We start from the raw sequence: 20499 nt of genomic DNA, 5'->3' as shown, positions 1-20499 counted from the left end.
TCAGTGATGGGGTGTGACATAAAATTTCCAGAAATCAAACAAACACAAGGCTTTGAAGAACATTTCCCCTCTATTGGCTGCTTTGGACAGTGTGAGTTCACATTCTTCTACCGGATTGGTAGAAAGGCCTGAAGGGTAGACTTGGCCTTCAGGATGAAAGACCTATGACCAGAGGTCTGTGGATGATACCGGCCATGACAGGCTTACTCAGAGGACTACAGCACCATGGAGCCTCCTCCCCAGCCCGACTCCAGGCACATCAGGCCTCCTTTGTCTCTTTTCTCCCCTAACTAACACCAGTCCAAGTGACCAGCCCATGGCGGCGTAGTGTGAGCCCCTGGAAGACATGCACTGGTGAGTTCTGTCTGCCAGCTGTTGCCGCACTGCAAACAGCTGGGGTCCAGACTCCACTTCAGAGCAAGGCTGGTCACGGTACAGACTTGCACCCTAGCTGATTGTGTCCTCGGGCAAGAAGGTCACAGTGGGAAGTCACTGTCTCAGGCAGAAAGTAGAAGCACTGCCCACTGTGGTGTGTGTGTGTGTGTGTGTGTGTGTGTGTGTGTGTGTGTGTGTGTGTGTTTAAAATACAGTAACATTTGTTACTAAAAGAAATAGTAAGCATTACTTAATTTCTTAGCAAACTGAATAAACATTTATTTAAGCAAATCTAATTCACTTACTTTCAGGTCCCTAGGAAGACAGCAAATCAGAGGAAAGTGACTTGAGCCATTCAAGAGTGTAGCTTCATGCAAACAGGTACATGTGATACTATGGGTAGCAAGTCTAACTGGGTTTGCACTCTCTGGAAATTGGTAGGGAGTATTTTAAATTGTATTCATGGGTCTCGTAACACAAGGCTTGGTTTGCAAATATGGTGCATGAAACTATCTCTAAGAAAATAAGTGGCATATGAAGGCAAGCATTTTCCATGCTAGTTATGAATCAAGAAGACTAGGAACAGCCCAGTTCAGTCACTGAGAAAAGGTTAAGCAAGTGGCATTGAAAGAGTGAAGGATGGAACCCTAAAAGACAGAATTTGCTATCCACATTCCCACGTGGTGACTCCAATGTGTTTAAAAATCTGAGCACAGAGCACATCCGGTACACTGTCCACGCTGTTTAGGAGTGGTCATACGAAGGATGCCCAAGGCCAGAATGGAGTTTAGGATAAGAATACATATCAAAATGGTCTGTGTGTTTTCCTTAAAATAAAGACAACCTTAAAAGCCGGCATGAGAGCAAAACTGGAGAAGATAATTCCAAATGTTTCCTTGTATATTATGACTAGAAGGGGACATGTTTGGAGGTTTGGAATCGCACCACCTCCATCCAAAACAACAAGGAAGTCCTTGTTCAGAATCCAGGCAGGTTTTTTTTTTTTGTTTTTTGTTTGTTTGTTTGTTTGTTTTGTTTTGTTTTTTGGTTTCCTATGTCACTGCTAATCAGCAGTTTCTGTTTCATCAAGGTCTTTTTAAAAAACCACTTTCTTAGACTTCTGAAGCTATAAACCAATGTGTAAAAGAATGAAGTGTTAGAACATTGTTCTAATTACAGTGACCCCCTAAAACTGTGCTAAGAACCTAGTAAAGATGTTTGGCAGAACTGGGAAAGCCCGGTCATTTTCTGTCTGCATCTGGAAAAGGAGGGGTAACTTGAAGAGGAAGGTTAGCTGAGGGACTAAGGTGGGCTGCTGATCCTTGGAACATCCACACTGTGTTGTAGGCAGGGAAAGCACATTCTCCAGGTGAAAAGATGAAGATCAGTAGACGAGATTCAGACCCAACAGACACATGTTCATTGAGAAGTGTGTCGTGAGATGCCTGGCCCATCACTGCGCACAAAGGTTTGGGACTTACATGTCTGACACACCATCCAGAGACATTGCGGAAGCACAGATCATACAGGCACATCCTTTCATTCACAGAGCAAGGTCTGCTCTGCTGGAGGAGGCAGCTGCTGCCAAAGACCAACGTTGGCTCTCACACATCTTTAATAACCCACACTCCTTCCCATTCACCCTGCTTCCCCCTCCTTCCAGCCCTCCCTCCCATCCCTCCTTCTTGTCACTTCCCCTCTTTTCTGGGTGTACAGTCCCTTATCACTGGCCCTCACAGCCCACCCAGCCATGCCCCACCACTGATGTCTGACCTGACCATTCTCCCAGCTGCAGGAGAGCACTGGCTTCTGAGTTCCGGGATGAGCTCAGCCGTCCATCCCCAGCACGAAGTTGGGCATTTTAAAGCTTACCTAGCCCATGCTTTGATGTCAAAGAAGTCACAAGCTGTCCTATTGATGGCTGTCACCTGGCTCCAGCCCCCAAGGTTACTAGGTGTTTGTTTGTACATTGCATAACACACAGGAATTGAAGGACTCATAGGGACCATTTGGGGCCTTTGATGTCCCTCTTCTCTCTGGGAGCAAGAGTCAGAGCTATCTCCTCTGTGGACCCTGTGAGTTCCCATGGGCTAGCCCACAGTCCAGCAGCCAGCTCCTGAGTCCAGTAAAGAAACCCAAGCCCTGCTCAGGTCACCACATGCTTCCCTTCTTTAACATTCTCCTTCCAAGTGTCACCATGAACCATGGAATCTCCCAAAGCCATGCTCACTTGACTTTCAGCCTGACTTCGAATCTCCACATCCGTGTCCAGGACTAGTCCAGCATCTCAGCCACCTTCCTGGCTTCCGTTGTCAATGATCCATGGTTTCATGTATTTAGCAGATTTTGCCCAACGACCTCGGCTTTGCCTCCTAAGCACTCCCATGCCCTCTTCCGATAGGAGAACCCTTCCCTAGACTGTGTCCTTCAGAGTGCTACTAGTACCTTCAAGTGTCCCTTGATCTACAGGAGAAGGGGCTCTGAAAGGCTGGAAAGAGATGTGTGCCCTGCGTCATAATGTAAAACTGGGGACCCAATGTTCTGAAAAACCCACTGTGAAGAACTCATCCAGGAGCTGGGGAGGTGGCCCAGTAGGTATCGCGCTTGCCACACAAGTGCCGGGGTCTGAGGTTAGACCTCTAGAACCCTTGCGAAGCTGGATGCAGTGGTGCCTGTCTCAATCAGTGTTCCTATGGTGAAATGGGAGCTAGAGAGTAGAGTTCCCAGGAGCTCTAATGCTAGCTAGCTGGTGAAGGTGGTGGCAAACAGGAGCGTCTGCTTCCAACGAGGACGAAGGACCTCCATATGGGTGCTGTGGCACATTAGTGCACATAGTCATACACAAAAATATGGAAAGAAAGACAGAGAGGGAAGGAGGAAAGGAACGGGGAGACTGAGAGGGGGAGAGGGAGGGAGGAAGGGAGGGGGAGGGAGACAGAGAGAGACTCATTCAGCTTCACCTCATTTGGCTCCCAAGGTCATGGAGGCCCAGAATCTGTCTACTTTCTTTCTGAAAGCACTACACATCCTACCCATAATGGGCCGATGAGCATACTCTCTAACACGGCACATGGCTGGCCTCCTGAGCTTCAAGAGAACACTTCTTGGCATTGCTCCCATGTCTCTGGCGAGCACCCCGAACTGTGTTGGGGCAACGTTTCAGGCTCAAAGAGGAGCAACGTCAATGAGCTACATGGCTGGATGTAGTCTTACGACACAGACGACGCTGGTCAGGCTATGGTCAGACGCTGGTGCGAGTCCACCTGGGGCATAGAACTATCTGACTTTGATGTGGCGTGGATAATGGAGCCTCTGTTTTCATAGAGGGATACCCACACCAGGGATCTCTGCCCCAGAATATGGACAGCATGGACATTTCATAGATGAGCTGATGTCTGTCCTCCACTCCAGGTCCCCTAAGGTCCTCATCTCCCAGCTAGTCCTCATATATGTGTGGCTGTTTCATAGAGTATTTCTGGCCTCACTGTAGGCCATTTCAGTCCCACTCCAAAAGTTTCACAGGCAATATTGTGTCTGAGAAAGAATGTACCTAGCTTGGCTCCTAATCACCATTATAAATAGACATACAGGATAAGCTGAATTAGTGTACATGGTGACATCTGCTGGAGTGCCACCCAAGACTCACTCAGCTCCCCCTTTGACACTTATGAGCTGCAAGACCTTGGGCAACTTGTCTTAACAACACTGAATCCCAAACACCCCATTCACAGAAGGGATATCTCTGATAGTGAAAACAATGCATGGGACTGTGGTAAAACTATAATCAGCTGGTATATGCAGTAATGCCTAGAAGAGAACATGGGACACACTGACGATTACCACTACCACTAGTATAATTATATGATCCTTTCATAGAATGGCAAGAATATTGCCATTCTATTTTGAGCCCTTAATCCCATTGAGCATTTTGCTTCTGAGGATTGCTGCTGGAATCACAGCAGAGGCATCATGACGGACTGGATTTTCTGTTCCAGGCCTCTTGGAAGCTTGACTCCATCTACATCTGGTCACAACCTCTACATCCTCTTTAGCTGACACTGATCACTTTTGGCCACTGAGGCTAGCTGATGGTCATGGAGGCTTCCTATGTGCTAGGCACATTGGAAACACTTCCCAGGTATCTGAATTCCTTAAATCTTTCCACACCTGTAAGTGGGAACTACCGTATTCCTGTTCACAGAGAAAAAGAAAAAGAAGGAAAAAAAAAGAAAAGGTCCAGAGAAGCTGGGTAACTCCCCTCCGTTTGTACAGTGGGTCTAGGGCGGCTCTGAGCCTGATGGTTGAGCTTGTGTGGGGCTGTCATTATTGGGAAGGTGTGCTGACTCCCCAGACAAGAGTGTAAGTGCAGCATGGGTAAGGAGAAAGAAAAGAATGTGGAGGAGGCAGGAATGGGGTGGGTGAGCGATGGAAAAGTAGTCATCTCTGGGAACGTGCAGAGAAGACAGCTGGTTAATGGATTAGTCAGGCATCGCCCAAGCAGGGCTGAGTAGCACTTAGATTCCACCCTTGAGGACAGTGCCAGCCTGCTCTCCACCATGCAGGTCTGAGTAGGAGGCACTCAGCAGCCTGACCATGAGGGAAGTGATGGGGACACAAAACACATGGAACTTGGGACAAGTCACTAAGAGCAACCCACCCACAGCAAAGGGGTCTGTAACGTGCACAGTTCATTAGAGATATTCTTGAGATTGGGAGACAGAGAACAGACCCCTCCAAGCAATGGGCTTCTAGGATTCAGGTTCCTCAGGTATACTGCTACTAATCTGGCCATCTGGGAATGATGGACAGGACTGACCCTGAAAGCAGATGCTTTACAGGAATTGCTCACAGTGCACAGAAAGGGACTTGTCCCAAGCACACTTTGCCGATAGGGTTTCAAGTCAGGGCTGAAGCTGATGCAGGAAGAAAATCATATATTTGTTGAACACATGTCCCACCTGTCATTTGTTCATCCCTTCTCATTCCAAGCTGCAGAAAGGCCAGGGCTGCAAGGCTGCCCAAGGTCAGCAAGCCCACGGTACCTGTGAGCTATGTCTCTCTTCCTTGAAAGAAGAGGCTATCCAAGGCTGAAGGTTAACGAAGGACGGATGGGTCAGGCAGGAGGGCATCCTCAGCCAGGGGACATGTGTGGCTTGTCACTGCCATTCTTACAGTCACTACACTGGTTTTGATATTAAACCCTTGACATTAATTCAGAGGTGAGTGGAAATGCATCACAAAATCCAGGCATACGGAGACAGTCACTGGAATCTGACTGCCATTCACTAGCCAGGCATTGGGCAAGTGGCCAGACTCATTCATGCCTTTGTTTCTCTATGTAAAACAAAGAGCATGTGAACACCTCTTGTACACTTGAATTGGTGCACTCAGATCCCAGGACAGTGCCTGGAACACTGTTATGTGCCTTCCGCACAGGGGCCAATTCCATGACTGTCATTATGTCTCTATCTCTGTCTCTGTGTGTGTCTGTCAGTCTGTCTCTGCCTCTGTCTCTCTCTCTCTGTCTCTCTCTCTCTGTCTGTCTCTCTGTGTCTGTCTGTCTGTCTCTCTCTCTGTATGTCTGTCTGTCCCTGTCTCTTTGACTCTGTCTCTCTGTATGTGTCTGTCTGTTTCTCTCTGTGTCTGTCTGTCTGTTTCTCTCTCTCTCCCTCCTTCCCCCTGTGTATGTCTGTCTGTCTGTCTGTCTCTGTCTCTGACTCTGTCTGTGTCTGTCTGTCTGTCTCTGTCTCTCTGTCTCTCTGTCTGTCTCTGTCTCTCTGTGTCTCTCTCTCTGTCTCTGTCTCTCTCTCTCTCTCTCTCTCTCTCTCCCCCATCTCCCTCCCCCCCCCCTCGCACTCTCTGAGCATGGCCAGTGTGGATGTAAAGGTGTATAGGCTTTGCAACCCTCAGTCCTTGAAACAGCCCTTTGAGGTGGGCATCACAGAGAGCTTCTGAGACCAAGCCCATCACAAGACAGTGCCAGGATGGTATAGTCTCGCCACCCAGGTACACAGTTAGACAGGCCAGCAACAAGAGAAACTTATGATCCCGTTTCACGGGTGATATCACTGAGGCAGAGACATGTGGAATGGGGAGCATATCCTGTTCCCTTTGTGCAACTCACACAGCAAATATTGGTGAGACAGGAAACAATACTGAGGCACCATGGAATTAATGGGTCATTTCCCCTGGTTCCCTTAGAACTCATGAGGCAAAGACATGCCTGGTCTCTTGGGCTGGGATGTGACATCATTCTGTCAGATCCTCTAACTCTAAGCACCTCAAAGCCCTTGACATTGCTCCTAGCCATCGTTTGGAAGACGGTGTAGCAAGTTTAAGGACCACCCCACGATCAGACACTGTGTGTATAAGAAGACTAAGGCGGCACACCCACACCAAGCGCTGTAGCATCCCGAGACTCCAGTCACCGAAGATTGCATTCAGTGTCCCATGTGCTCTTGCTCACCTGGAAAATGCTCCTCCACCTTCAAACTCCTGTTCAGGTGTCATTGTCTCTCGAGTCTCCCCTGGCCACCCCATCCCTTAAGAGAACTGATGTTGCCCACTCGTGAAGAATTTCTATTTCGCTGTGAAATATCTAAACATACTTCAGATAGTTGAACCTCTGGGTGGCTGCCGTTGTAGCTCATCTATCTGCTCATGTATCTATCGTCTTGTTTCTCCTATTAGGTCACGACCTGTCCAAGCCAGGTATCTCCTTGAGAATTAGCAGTGAACAGACGGTCCACATCTGTTTTGCAAGAGGGTGAATTCTCCCCACCCCTGGGGGGACACTTGGCAACATCTGGGCATTTTGGTTGTCATACAGAGAGATATGCAGAAGTATTTTCATGGATGCAAGAGATGTCACTAAGTGTCATACAAAGCACAGATGAGGCCCATCCCTCTATGAGCCATTCTATGTGGCCACTCCCTCTACCCACTAAAGAGCTCTCAGCACTTAATACCTCAGAGTTCACACTACCTGAAGAAACTGACTTCACTTTCAAACAGTTTCTGTATCTCTATGGAAGGACTGCATGTTCCCAAAAACATGCTTTGCCAATAAAATGTCCGAACTCTCATGCCCTCTGTGTTTCTGCCATATCGCTCCAATGACCTCAGCTCAGCAGCCACCTGCTGGTGTCCCTGACTTCACCTAGGGCCCATCAGAAATGAGAAGGCCAGTCTGCCTGTGTCCACACAGCCTGATGCACCCCAAAACAACCCTCAGCATTGATCAGCAAGCCTAGATTTGTCAACAAACTAGCCCAGGGTGGTCCAGAGCTCCGTGACCCATCAGTCCCAGTTGCTGGTCCTTCCCTGGCCCACTTCCCACTTCATTACTGGGGTTTCCTGCAAATAAACTAAGTGAACTCAGATCCTTGTCCTAGAACCTTCTCCTAGGAACTCAAATAAACACAGGGTAGAAGTCACATCTGTCTACTTCCAAGCAGAAGCTTTAAGAGCGTTCCCATGGTTCTGTCATCCCTCTTTTGTCCTTTTCTATGAGAGACACCCAGACAAGAGCTGCTTCTTGGCGTGGATCCCACTCCTAGCATACACAGTCAAAACCTGAAGTTCACATTTCAGTTGTTGAGAGCCATTGAAATTGAGGGATGTTTGTTACTGCAGCATAGCCCAGTGAAAGCTGAATGATACAGAACTTCTTACTCTTTCAAAACCTTTCTAGCTGACTATAGGAGACCCAGGCTGCTTATCTTCCAAGTGACACTCTTTATAAGGAAAATTGGACAGCACAATCCTGTTAGATACTGGAATTTGGAGACAACCATCTCCCCTTTCCCTTTGTGGTGGCGTCTCTTTGTAATTCATGGTGTTCTATGCAATGGTTGGGGCACTGGGGAAATGTCTACAGGTTGGGCAGTCTGACTTTGAGCTAGCGAGTTCTATCATGACTCAGTTTATACTCAGCACAGCCACCGTGGGCAAGTCCCTGCCTCTTCACAGTTCCGATGCAGGCTCTGACCCCAGAGCCCATTCCATCTGCATGACTCAGTTTCTATGATTCAATGAAGACAGAAATGAATGTCCGCTTCTTCTGTCCCTGCTTAAGCCATCAGTTTTTAGAACAAGCTTGAGTAACACCCACAGTTTCAGGGGAATAATTAGTTTATCCAGCCCACAAATGGTTCACTTCTTTTCTTAACCAATGAGAAGTGAGAGTGGCATTTCTCACTCCCTATGACCTTGACATGTGTGGACTGTGAACCCCGGATTCTACACCAACTGGAGGCCTACCCCAGACCATCTTTCACACAACAATCCTCCTTCCTCAGCCTCCATTAGCTTCACAGTCTGTGAGTGCCACCTCGGCTACTATTCCCTCTCAAGGGGACAGCACAACGTGCGTTTGAAGGGAAAGTTTTGCATTGCCTCCATCATGAAAAGCCAATATCTCCTGCCATGACTTCAACACGAAAAAAAGTTACCAGGAAATATTTTTGGGAAGACTGGCTGGGTATTCTTATTTGCTGGCGCTTCTGACACCTGCCCCCTCTATTTAAAAAGGGAGGCTGAAATAATCGGGACGGTGTAAAGACACAACAGGATGTTAGCAGGGTTTGATCTTCGCTGTGATCAGAAAGATCAAGAGCAACCAAAAGCAAGTACTCTCAGCACGTGGTGGAGTTCCTCACCAGGGCACTGTCGTTCACCAGGGCAGCCCTTTCACCCTCAGGGTGGTGCTATCATTTCCACAGAGCCTTACACAAAGATGGCTGAGCCACTGACAGCACCGGCCTTGCAGCCTGTCCTCTGCAGAACTTCACCCGATCCTCCTACCTCCCACCTGTGTGACTCTGGCAAAGCCACTAAGGCTCTCTGAGTGCCTTCCTCACCAGCACATCAGGGATGGCTGTGGTGCTTGGTTACAATGTGGCCAACAGTCACGCTCAGTCAGTTATGGCTGTCATTAGTATCATCAGCTATGTCTTTTGTGTGTATGTGTGTTCCTGTTTATGCACGTGTGTGTGTGTGTGTGTGTGTGTGTGTGTGTGTGTGTATGTGTGTGTGTGTGTGTGTGATTGCAATGCACAACTACGGAGACCAGAAGTCCATGTGTCTTCTTCTCTCCCTCTGTACCTCATTTTTTGAGCCAGTGTCTCTCATTGAACCTGCAGTTTGCTGACTGGCTAGAGTAGGTGGCTGGCGGGGCCCAAGAATCCTTTTGTCTCTGCCTGACCAGCACTGGGACTCAAGGGTGCATTGCCTCACTTAGGGCATTTACATGGACGCCGGAAATGCAAACTCACGTCCTCATGCTCATGCAGCAAGGACTTCACCATCGAATCATCTCAGCAGCCCCAGGCTAGCTATTACGATACCCATTCTGTAGCTGACCAATGAAAAACCCACCTAAGCAATCTGCCCAAATCATATTGTCTCACTCGTCCCACTCCACTGTGCTACGTCCTTACGTGGCAGCAAAGGTTGTCACCTGCATTTTAAGCTGGGTATTTTGATTCCAGTCCTGTATCTTCCCCAACTCCGTGGGCCTGCTTCGTGGGCCACACTACAACACAGAGGATACTGGTGCATGGCTGCAGGCAAGCCATCGGGGTAGGTTCAGGAGCAGGTGGGAGGCACGTGCTACGCCTTCATTGTAGTGGGTAGCCATTCCAGCTTTGATGTGGAAGGTCCAACCCCCATTGGGGCTTCGGTAACTGTAACACCTACAAGGCGGGGCTGAGAGAGGACCCTGAAGACCCGAGATCCAGATGCGCCGGCTCTCTTGGTTCCTGGACCCTGGACGCTGGAGGTAGACCGAGCAGAGTTCTCCAGGGAACACCATCGGACTGCGCTACACCTTTCCCAGACTCTGTAAACTATCCATTCACTTGTAAGTTACCCCACAAAATAAACCTCCCTTTTAACTACATGGAGTGGCCTTAATAATTTCACCAATACTTCAGTCCCATCGTCTGCAGCTTGCCCTGTAAATTGCAGACCTGTGGGGGGAGGGAGAGAGGGCAGTTGCTCCTGGACCACTTGGAGGAGGATCCGAGCCTGGCTGTGAGTCTCCGGGTGGATGGATGCAAACAGCGTCAGTGCTTCCTGCTTTTATTTTTAATGTTCCGTTTATAGTTTTCCCACCTGTGGCTCGCCAGCTGCAGCAAATACATGAAAAACCGCGACACAGCACGCTACCTCTATTGCTCACGTTCCTTTTAGTGTTCCTCTTCCAAGGTGGGGAAGCAACCTTTTTACATTAACTATGACTCTGCCATCTACTTAAGAACCGTGCAGTTGAGTTAGAACAAGGGAAAAAATGGTTGAAAATAAACCAACAAACCCCATGATGTTGTAAGTCCATTTACCATTTTATACGGTACTACGGTCTTAGCTATCCTGGGGTGCATGTGGCAAGCAGACTGCAGGTGGGACACACCAACAGCAAGGTGTGCTCTGCACCACAAGTTCTTGACCAGAAGTGTCAGTGAGGGTTTACTTCTCAGTTTTGCTCACTGGGCAGCCACAGGATTCACCCCAGACCATTCTATGTCTATAGAAGATGCTATTGGAGAAAAGCTGGGTCAGGGGCTGGGGAGATGGTTCAGTGTGGGAAAAGGACTTGTTACACAGTCAGTATAAGGGCATGAGATCAGAACCACAGGACACATGTAAAAGCTGGGAATGGCAGTGAGTGTCTGTAACTTCAGCACTGGGGGTCAGAGGTCAGAAACAGGTGGACCCTACAAGCAAGCAATCTGCCATAACCTAAGTGAGCTTCAGGTTCTGTGAAAGACCTCCTCTCTCTCTCTCTCTCTCTCTCTCTCTCTCTCTCTCTCTCTCTCTCTCTCTCTCTCTCTCTCTCTGTCTCTCTCTCACACACTCTCTCTCTCTCTCTCTCTCTCTCACACACACACACACACACACACACACAAAGGTGGAGCATCACAAAGGGAGACATCCAACCTTGACCTCTGGACACATGAACAGCCAGATTAGGAGAAAAATGGAAATCTTTTGATATGTCTAAAGTGATCTCAAAATAAAAACAATGAAGTGTTTAAGAACAGAGACGCCAAATGACAGCAAGAACCAAATCACTGCTGTTGTCCATTTACGAACGAACAGGGTTATCTTGGAAATTATAATCAAATTATATTGCTTCCACTTACATAAGTGCTCATCTTAATTTAACTTCAAGTCTGTTCTAATTTGTGAATAATATTTTTTTGGAAGCTGGCAACACTTAACACTGAGCACCACCTGGACCTGCCTCGGTAGGACAGACTCCTCTCACGTGCTCCATGGTGTGGTTCTGTGTCTGTCCCTCTCTTTGGCTCACGTTTTCAGCAAATCTATGTAACTGCTACAGGTCGATGGGGCCGCTAGGAAAGGCAGGGGAAAGGCCACTTGTGAGCAGAAGGAGCCTTCAAGACATGCAACAATAGTATGAATACTGGAACGGGTGAATGGAGGTGCCAGTATCCTCCTGGGGACCAGGAAAGCTGAGAGGCAGAAGGCTAAGGGAGTAGAGGAGGCATCAGGTGTTCACACTGATGGGACATGAGACACGCCCTCGCAGTTAGTTAGTTCATTAGCTCACACATCACAGCCCTGGGAGAAAGGGGCCGTCTTCATCATTCTTACCTCACACATCAGGCCACACAACAAGTCAGCAACAGAGCCTAGATGCAGCACAGAAATTGTGTCTTTCTTCCTTAACTTTCTTTTTTCAATCAATATTAGGCCCAGTACCTAATACCTGTTACTCATCCTCTGAGATGTCTTCAAGGCTGAGAGTGGGTTGGGAGTGGAACAGACTGATGGCACAGAGCACCCAGTAGGCGTCAGACAGACTGCACAGTGGGTATCAGCGCACCCCATGGGTGTCAGATGCTCGGCGTACAGTGGATCACGACAAAGAAGGAGTGAAGAGATGAGCAGGAAATACCTGAGGCCCAGGAAAAGCAGTTGTGTCTCCAGTACCACACTCACTGCTAGGCGGCCAGAACTCAACACCGTCCCTCTGCTGACGATGACCATCTGCACTTCCCTCACAAGTGCAGAGTCACAAGCTGCAAAGGCCATCACACAGGGGCCAGGACCTGAGCCTCCAACACCCTCCCCAGCAGGCTTGTGGGCACACAGAAGTGTGGATTTGGCCATTGCTCAGGTCATGTTGCCTGCCCAGTGTGTCAAATCCAATCAGTTCAGACCGTAAAGAGGCAGAAGACCTTTTATTATTTGGTTCTGTTCGGGCCCTGAGTCACCCATTTGAGACACTTACATGTTCTAACTTCCCTGAAAAAAAAAAAAAAAAAAAAAAAACAACTGTAAACACCCACTTCTTTCATCCGAGTGTGAGTTTTCTTCAAGAAATAAGATTTCTAATCCATTTCTATAAGCGACCATTGCTAAATGTGAGAACATACACACGTGCACATGGCGGGCCAACAGAACGAACATCGTACAGAATGTGGGAAGCTCTTTTAAAAGTTTTAGACAGAATAAAGCCACACTGAACCAGGCAAGTGCCCATCGATTCAAATTCATGCTTTAAACTGATTTTATATTTGAAGACATGCTCAGTAACACCGCAGTCTCCCATTCTAAGAGCCCATTCTCAGCTCAGAACTCCAAATTCCAAAAAAGTAACATATTGCATTTAAAAAAAAAAAATCTAGGAAAAGGCAGAACCTCCCACGACCTACACAGAGGGCTCATGCCTATGGCTGGATGCCTCCACAAGGCTTCCCCTTAGGGACCCATTACTCTGGAACGTTGTTTGGGTGATGGCTCCCAGAACGGGGGACCTTGACTCCTGGGAAGCCATTCATTCTAGAACAGCCCACGGCTGCTCCACCAGAGACAGAGGAAAGGCCAAGGGAATGTGGCTGCAGGCCATTCCAACTAGCAGCAACTGGGCTTGATTCACCAAAACCTACACCTGCCAGAGAGCTCACCCTTTGCATTCACATTACAAGTCTGAGTTTATGAGAAACTCTGAGCACCCAGTGCTCCTTTTCTTGAAAACTGAGAGCAATCAACACAAAATTAAAACATTTCTAATGCACGGTGCAAGGATGAGAGGGATAGAATGGTTCTTTAATGTAGAACAGATTCTTTCGGATGGATTAAATCTCGGGAATCATAGTTAAGGCTCCTCAACGCAGTGAGAGCGAAAGAAGACTTCTCCAAGCATGTGACCCACGGCTGTCTTCAGTTAAACTCTGTTAAAAGTCACATCTGGGAGAAGGCAGTTAAAGCTGGAAAGGGTACTCGGCCAACCTATGTGATTTTAACTCAGAGGAGAAGGGGAACCTGAGAGCGGATCTGAAACCCACTGTCTGTGGACTAAATGTGCTAAAATGTACGCCACACAGAAAAGTAACTTGGCACACAGGAAGGGCTTTGGAAAGGCTAGACCCTTCTGTTGCTGGTGCTGCCACTGTTATGATGAGGTTGCCCTAACTCACAAAACTTCTGAATACTTTGCCACATTTAGGCAATGCAGATCAAATAGACAATATACTGCTTCTTTTTCTTTTTCTTTCTTTCTTTTTCTCTTTCTCTCTCTCTTTCTTTTTTTGAGCATTCATAAACTCTTGAGAAAGCAAACTCCCACCCTCGAAGAGACACACATTCCTGCCTCTGTCATACTGTTTGGGAGGGACCACCTAGCAATTTGGAAGCTCAGATGACTTCATTTTAGGCTTGAGAAGATGCCAAAGACTCTCCCTGAGAACCAGCCTAGAGAGACAGACATTCAATCGAGTTTTTCAATGAGAAGCATATGTCCAGGGTACACACACACTTCTTCCCCTCACGTATGGAAGGAACAATTCGAAGTACATTTTGTCCCAAGGACTGACTCATGCTTCTCCTTTGAGGTTTAACTTTTTCATTTAAATCCCAGGATCCTGCCATAAACAGGCAAATAGAAAGATTGTTCTGAGAACAACTTCTGTGCAGTCTAGTAATGGAGTGGCAATTACCAATGGAAACCACTGAAGTCTGGTGAAGTCCAGGCATCCACAGAATTGGTAAGAAGCATTGCTTCTGTTTCTCCCTTCTATGATCATCTCTCTAGTGACAAGTCAGTTCCACTCAGTCAGCCAAAGCCCGTGACCCGCATGCTCTCACCAAGTAGGGCTCATTATATTGTTAAACAGACACAAGATGATTCCAGATAGTCTATGAAAGGTCAGATCTGTTATGAGTCACATATTTCCATAACCTGTCTGATCATATCATGTAATCCCTTTGCTAGCTTTTGAAAACCCCAAGAGCTCACTGGCTTGATAAGAGAACCCACAGCAAGCAGGCTCTCTAACTGTAGCTGTTCAGCATGGGATGCCAATACTTGGACCTCTTCGGACACAGAAGAGAGGCACATGCTTGAATTAAGAAGACCCTGGCTCCCTGTAGAACTCCACCAGGTTCTACAGAAAGGCTCTGGAATTTTTCTTCGTTTTTGAGGAATAACCTTGGGTTGTGGCCCTGGTCGGCATGCACACTAACCTTCTCTGACTGCTTCAATCCTTGGGTCTCTTCACGGACACATGCAGGAGGGTTAGTCTAGGTGATTTCTCGGTAAGGAGTTTTAGTTTAAATCCCAGCTAATCTGGGCGGCTACAGGGACTGCTCTGATCTCTTGACACATCTTAGTTCAAGTCTACAGAGAGCAGCAAAGTCAGGGCAAACAAACAGAGCTATCAGCTCCTCTCCTGTCCTCTCTTCCACACAGTTCTCCTCCACCAGCAGCCTCCTCGTCTCCTGCATCAACAGAGTCCTAGCAGAACCCAAACACCAACCTAGGAAGGGGGTGGATGAGCTGGTGGCTGTCCCTGCAGAGCCAGGGCTAAGGCGGCTTAGCGCCTGAGTGTTCGCCCCGTGGCAGCACGCCCTGCTTGTTTTCGGTGCTCTGGGTATTTTTAGCATCTGTAGGGAAAAGCTCAGCCACACAGGGTGGCTGTTATGCTACTAATGACACCCTGAGCTCCAAGAAGCCGCAGTCATTGCAAGTGCTGAAGCTTCAGGTGTGAGAAAACAACACTTCACTGAAAAGTCACACCCACGCGGAGGCGGAGGGGAGGGAGGGAAGAGGAGTTGATGAATTAAGCTGGAATGAGCTCTGGTGTGACTTACCTAACTATGAGAACTTTCAAGATTGTGGTAGGCGCCCATATTTCTCCTCTCCCTCTCTTTTGTTTTCTTTCTTTCTTTCCATTCCTTCCCTCCCCCCCCCCCTTCCCTTTTGTCTTCTCAGCCTCTCTTTGGAGAACCACCCATCTCTATGTGCGCCACAGAAGTACATACAATGATCCATAGCGAGCCAACCAGAGTGCACTTTTCCTCACTGGCCACACTGGGAATGAATGGAACTGGAGTTCACCAAGGAGACTCTTCCCTGGGGCCCTTCCTGGAAGCATCAGGAAAGAGGGAGTCAGTTTTCATTGCTGTGATTAACTGTGAAGGCACCATATGCCCTGAGTTGTTAGGACCCATAATTGCCTGAAACAAAGTAACTCAGAAGCAAGCCCAGGCAAGAGACACGGTAATGTATATCTGTGTTACTGCTTGGTCCTGCTGTATCAAATCCTGCAGAATCCCTGGACACCTCAGTTACATCGGCTCTCTCCCTTTGTGCCACCAAGAATACTTGAAGGAATCTGGATACAGAGCTGTCATTAAATGTTAATTTTTCAAAACTTTAGACCAGAGAAAATGTAAGTCACCCACAAACCTGTCCACTGATACCCACTGTGCTGGCTCAGAGGCCCCTAAATTGTTTTATCTCCCACAAGAAGTAGAAGACACTAAACCAATCCCCCTTTGCACTTCCAGAAAATAACAGGCCCCCACAGCACCAGTTCATTGGCTGCCTTTCCAAGGAAAGCTAAACATCCCCGATGGCCTTCAGATCCTGGACACAGTGAGTGAACACGGGTCTCTGAGCACACAGTCCCTTCACGGAGGAGAGATGGTTATGATGATGAGCACAACAACATGTCAGTAGCCTCTACACATCAGCCTACAAACTCACATTCTCTTAAGGTTAAATGCTCACCGCCACCTTATGAGGCATGTATCTCAATGGGCCCCTCTGACAGATAGAGACGCTGGAACTCAGGACTGATCAACCTGTGCAAGATCACACAGCAACTAAGACGTGAATCAGGCCTCGAATTCAGCCATTTGTAGCCAAAGCCCGTGTTCAGCCACTGCATTGATCTTTCTACTGAGTCACCTGCTGATTGTGGACCTTTGTTGCTGTCACTTCACACTGCCCACCTTCCCTGGGTGACATTTAACGTCCTCACCACAACGGATAATCGACTTCTCATGAAAAAATGTCCTTATTACCTGTGAAAGTACAAATCACACATCTTAACACATATCCTACAGTATGGATGAGTGACTAAGATTCTGTCTCAAACACTTGAGATACTTATTTCCAGGGATTGAGCACATGCTAGGGTGAGAACTCGCTCTTCCATTCAGCTATATCCCCAGGTCTTCAACGTTCCCTCTGAATCAGTCTTCAGTCTGATTCAGCTTTTCCCACCAGGACACCATGAAAGCTAAAAATCTACAGCTAAGGAAATCATCAAACACGTAGAAGAGAACGAGCGTATTAAGAGATTTATCACAGTGTTCCACATTATGATGAAATCTTGGAAATAATATAAATGTTCAACGATAAGGAACTTATTTAGTCAATTGCATGGTGTGGCTATGACTTGAAAATACATAAACTGACTGAGTCATTAACAGTTACATCAAGGAAGAACAGAGTAGGAAAGATATCTGATGTGTTCCTAAGTAAAAACAGCACACTTCAAACCGTATGTATATGTTTTTGTTGGTTTGGTTTGGTTTGGTTTGGTTTGGTTTGGTTTGGTTTGGTTTGGTTTGGTTTGGTTTGGTTTAGTTTGGTTTGGGGTGAGGTGGTTTTTTGACACAGGGTCTCACTGTGAGGTTCAGGCTAGCCTCTATTCACTACTGTAGCTGTGATGCTTAGTTTTTTTGTCAATATAACATGAGCTGCAGTCGTCTGAGAAAGGAGAAGTGCAATCGAGAAAATGTTTCCATCAGATTGGCCTAGGGGCAAGTCTACAGCGTATTTTCTTAATTGGTGGTTGATGTGGGAGGGCCCAGCCCACTATAGGTAATACACCCCTGGGCAGGTGATTCTGAGTGGTATAAGAAGGCAGGCTGAGCAAGCCAGGGTAAACAAGCCAGTAAACAGCACTCCTCCATGGTTCTGCTTCAGTTCCTGCCTCCAGGTTCCTGCTTTGAGATCCTGTCTTGACTTCGCTCAGTTGATGGACTGTGTGACCTGGATGTATAAGTGAAATAAACCCTTTCCTCCCAAAGTTGCTCCTTGTCAGTGTTTTATCATAGCAACAGAAAAGCAAATTAGGACAATATCCAGGCCAGCCTCCAACTCTCAGTCACCCTCCCATCTCTTCCCCCTCAGTATTGAGGTTACAGGGACGGGTCCCCATGCCATCACATAGTTATTTCAAATGACAACCACACAGACTTAAAGGACATAAAACTGACAGCAGGAGGATTGCAGTTGCTTTTGTTGGGGTTTGTTACTTTGTATGTTTGTTTTTTGGCTGAAATGTACATTTTGTTTTACTTTTAAAAGATTATTTTCACCATGGCATTGTAAAAGAAATAAGCCTAAAAGTGTTGTAAGGTTCAAGGAGATGAAAATGTTACTAGGATTTCAAAGCAAATGAATGGCCAAGCTGAAGGTACCAGGGCAGGTGCAGATGGCAAAGGCAGATGCTGGGGTGGGGCCAAGTTCTCAGCTCAGTAGCTATGGATCTTGAGCTGCTCGGCCTCTCCGGGTCTTCCTTTCCCTGTCCACAAAACAAGGATGCTACTGTGGTGTCTCTGCTTACCATGGCTGGGCTTTTCAGTTTGTTGCCCATAGTCCACCAAGGTGTGAAAATAGCGAGATGTTCATTCCAGAAATAAACAACTCATAAATTTTAAGTTGCCATTCTGAGTAGCATGGCCACATCTTGGGGCAGCCAGCCACAGCCCACCAGGACAGGAGTCATCCTTCATCTCATGGATGCATACTGTGGATGCTACCCGCTTTGTGTCACTCAGTAGCAACTCAGACAGCAGCCAGATTATGATCATGGAATCCTACAGCCTTTGTTTAATTAATCCTTATTCTACTTAATAATGGCCCCAAGGGAAGAGGAGTGATGCTGGGTAATGTATTATTATGGTCTGTTATTAGATATCATTAGATATTGTCAGTTTCTCACAAGCCTAGTTGACAAAGTATTTTCACAGGTAGGCATGTGTAGGAGAAAACAGTTTATCTAAGGTTTGGTACTGTCCACTATTTTGGGTATCCACTGGGGGGGGGGTGTCTTGCAACACAGTCCCTCACAGACAGGGAAGGGTGAGGGATGGAATAGTACTGATCATCGGGTGTTCTGGAGATCACACCAACCAACATATCTGATGCATTTTAAACAATCCCTGCCACAGAATAAGCTCTGCTTTAGCCACAGCTACCACCCTGCAGCATACTACTCAAGATGAGCACAATCAATTACTTGTCTCTGAATTCCCATTGCCTACCAACAGATTTGCCTATCAGTAGGGGTCTACTCAATGCCTGTGCTGTGGTGCCCGGTGGATTGTACCAGGTAATGCTGATGTTCTAAAGAACAGCCACCATGAAGCCATCTCCTCAGCATGCACACTATACACCGTCTCCTGCCAGAGCCTGTCTGTAGGCTCTCTAAGTGCCCAGGGGACAACAGTGTCCTCCTGACGTGTGTGGAGCCTTGACAGTTGAGCAGATGGAAGGCGCCACTGACAAACTCCATTGTCACAACACAGGAGAGTTCAGCAGAGGCCTGTCCTTTCCTCCTCTGTTCTAGTCGATCCTTTCTGCGGTTGTCCAAAGAAGAAACACACACCAGTGCAGAGTGTGGTGTTGCTGAACATAGCTGTCTCGTGGAATGCAAGGACATGAGACAAAATGGCAACAGAAGCTCTCTTGTCAAATGTGATTTGCATCTGTGGTTGGGTTAGAATCAATAAAGCCAGTTAGAGCTGCGAATGATTTTTTTAAATGATACCATAATAATTTTATAGATATTTGAACTGCAAAGTAATAAAAACCATTCATGTGCCAAATGAGCTCAGATGTCACGGGGGACACAGAAAATAACCATCTTCTTGGCTGATCTGAGTTCTGATCTCATCTTTGAGCCCCTAGAGGCTCTAAGAAGAAATGTATAGATAATGGACGTGTGTCTCCGCCCTCCTGAATAAGACAGACCCACCCACTCAGAGGACATCTGCACTGCACATGGCCATAAATCAAAACAGCAAGCACACATTGGACCCAAGAGTCCTAAAGGAGTCTCAGAGCTTCAGCTTTCTGGCCTGTGGGTTAAGGATATCAGATCATAAGCCATGGAAGACACTTGTCAGCTGGCTGGAGAGGCCTAGCCTCTTGCCCGCATGGGACCTTCATCACCATCCTCATTTCCAAGTCTCCAGAAAGGGAAGAAATACCATCATAGAAGTGTGGCCCCTTGTATATTTGTTCCACTGGACAGCTACACAGAGACTTTCAGCCATAGGATTGGAGAACTTAAGAGGATTTTAGAAATCTGAGTCTTACCCTCCCATCCCAGAGTCTAGAGGAGAGGAGGAGGTAGTTGGTGGTGGTGGTGGTGGTGGCAACAGTGGTGGTAATGGTGGTGGTGGTGGTGGTGGTGATAGGGGTGATGGTGATGGTGATGGTGATGGTGGTGAAGTGGTGATGGTGGTGATGGTGGTGGTGAAGATGGTGGTGATGATGATGGTGGTGATGGTGGTGAAGTGGTGATGATGACGGTGGTGGTGGTGATGATGGTGATGGTGATGGTGGTGGTGGTGGTGGTGCTGGTGGTGAGATAGAAATCTCCTTGGTCCCTTCTAAGTTGAAAATTAGATAAATGAATCTCCCAGTTGAATTGGGAAAATGCTTTTCCAGAACACAGAAGGGAGGTAACAGGTGTTACCAACCTCAGGTTCCATAACATGACAAGTTCATTTCAAATGAGTTCCCATTTCATCCTCCAGACAACCCTGCAAGGAAAACTGTATTGTTTACTT

The 20499-nt window shown here is 47.3% G+C and overlaps 1 protein-coding gene and 1 long non-coding RNA gene across 3 annotated transcripts in view; one reads left to right on the top strand and one right to left on the bottom strand.

The window, feature by feature from the left end:
- Slc1a2 (solute carrier family 1 member 2) overlaps positions 1-20499 on the bottom strand; it is a 123777-nt gene that overhangs the window by 73684 nt on the left and 29594 nt on the right. The gene's annotated exons all lie outside the window — the stretch shown is intronic.
- On the top strand, positions 683-7755 carry LOC131909400 (uncharacterized). The gene is made up of 2 exons (XR_009378837.1): positions 683-756; positions 7066-7755. It is a non-coding gene; the product is annotated as an uncharacterized LOC131909400 (long non-coding RNA).

This window comes from Peromyscus eremicus, chromosome 4 (genome assembly GCF_949786415.1).
Source record: "Peromyscus eremicus chromosome 4, PerEre_H2_v1, whole genome shotgun sequence".
NCBI lineage: Eukaryota > Metazoa > Chordata > Mammalia > Rodentia > Cricetidae > Peromyscus > Peromyscus eremicus.
The sequence above is the reverse complement of the archived record's forward strand: the minus strand, read 5'-3'. Positions and strand labels throughout refer to the sequence as shown.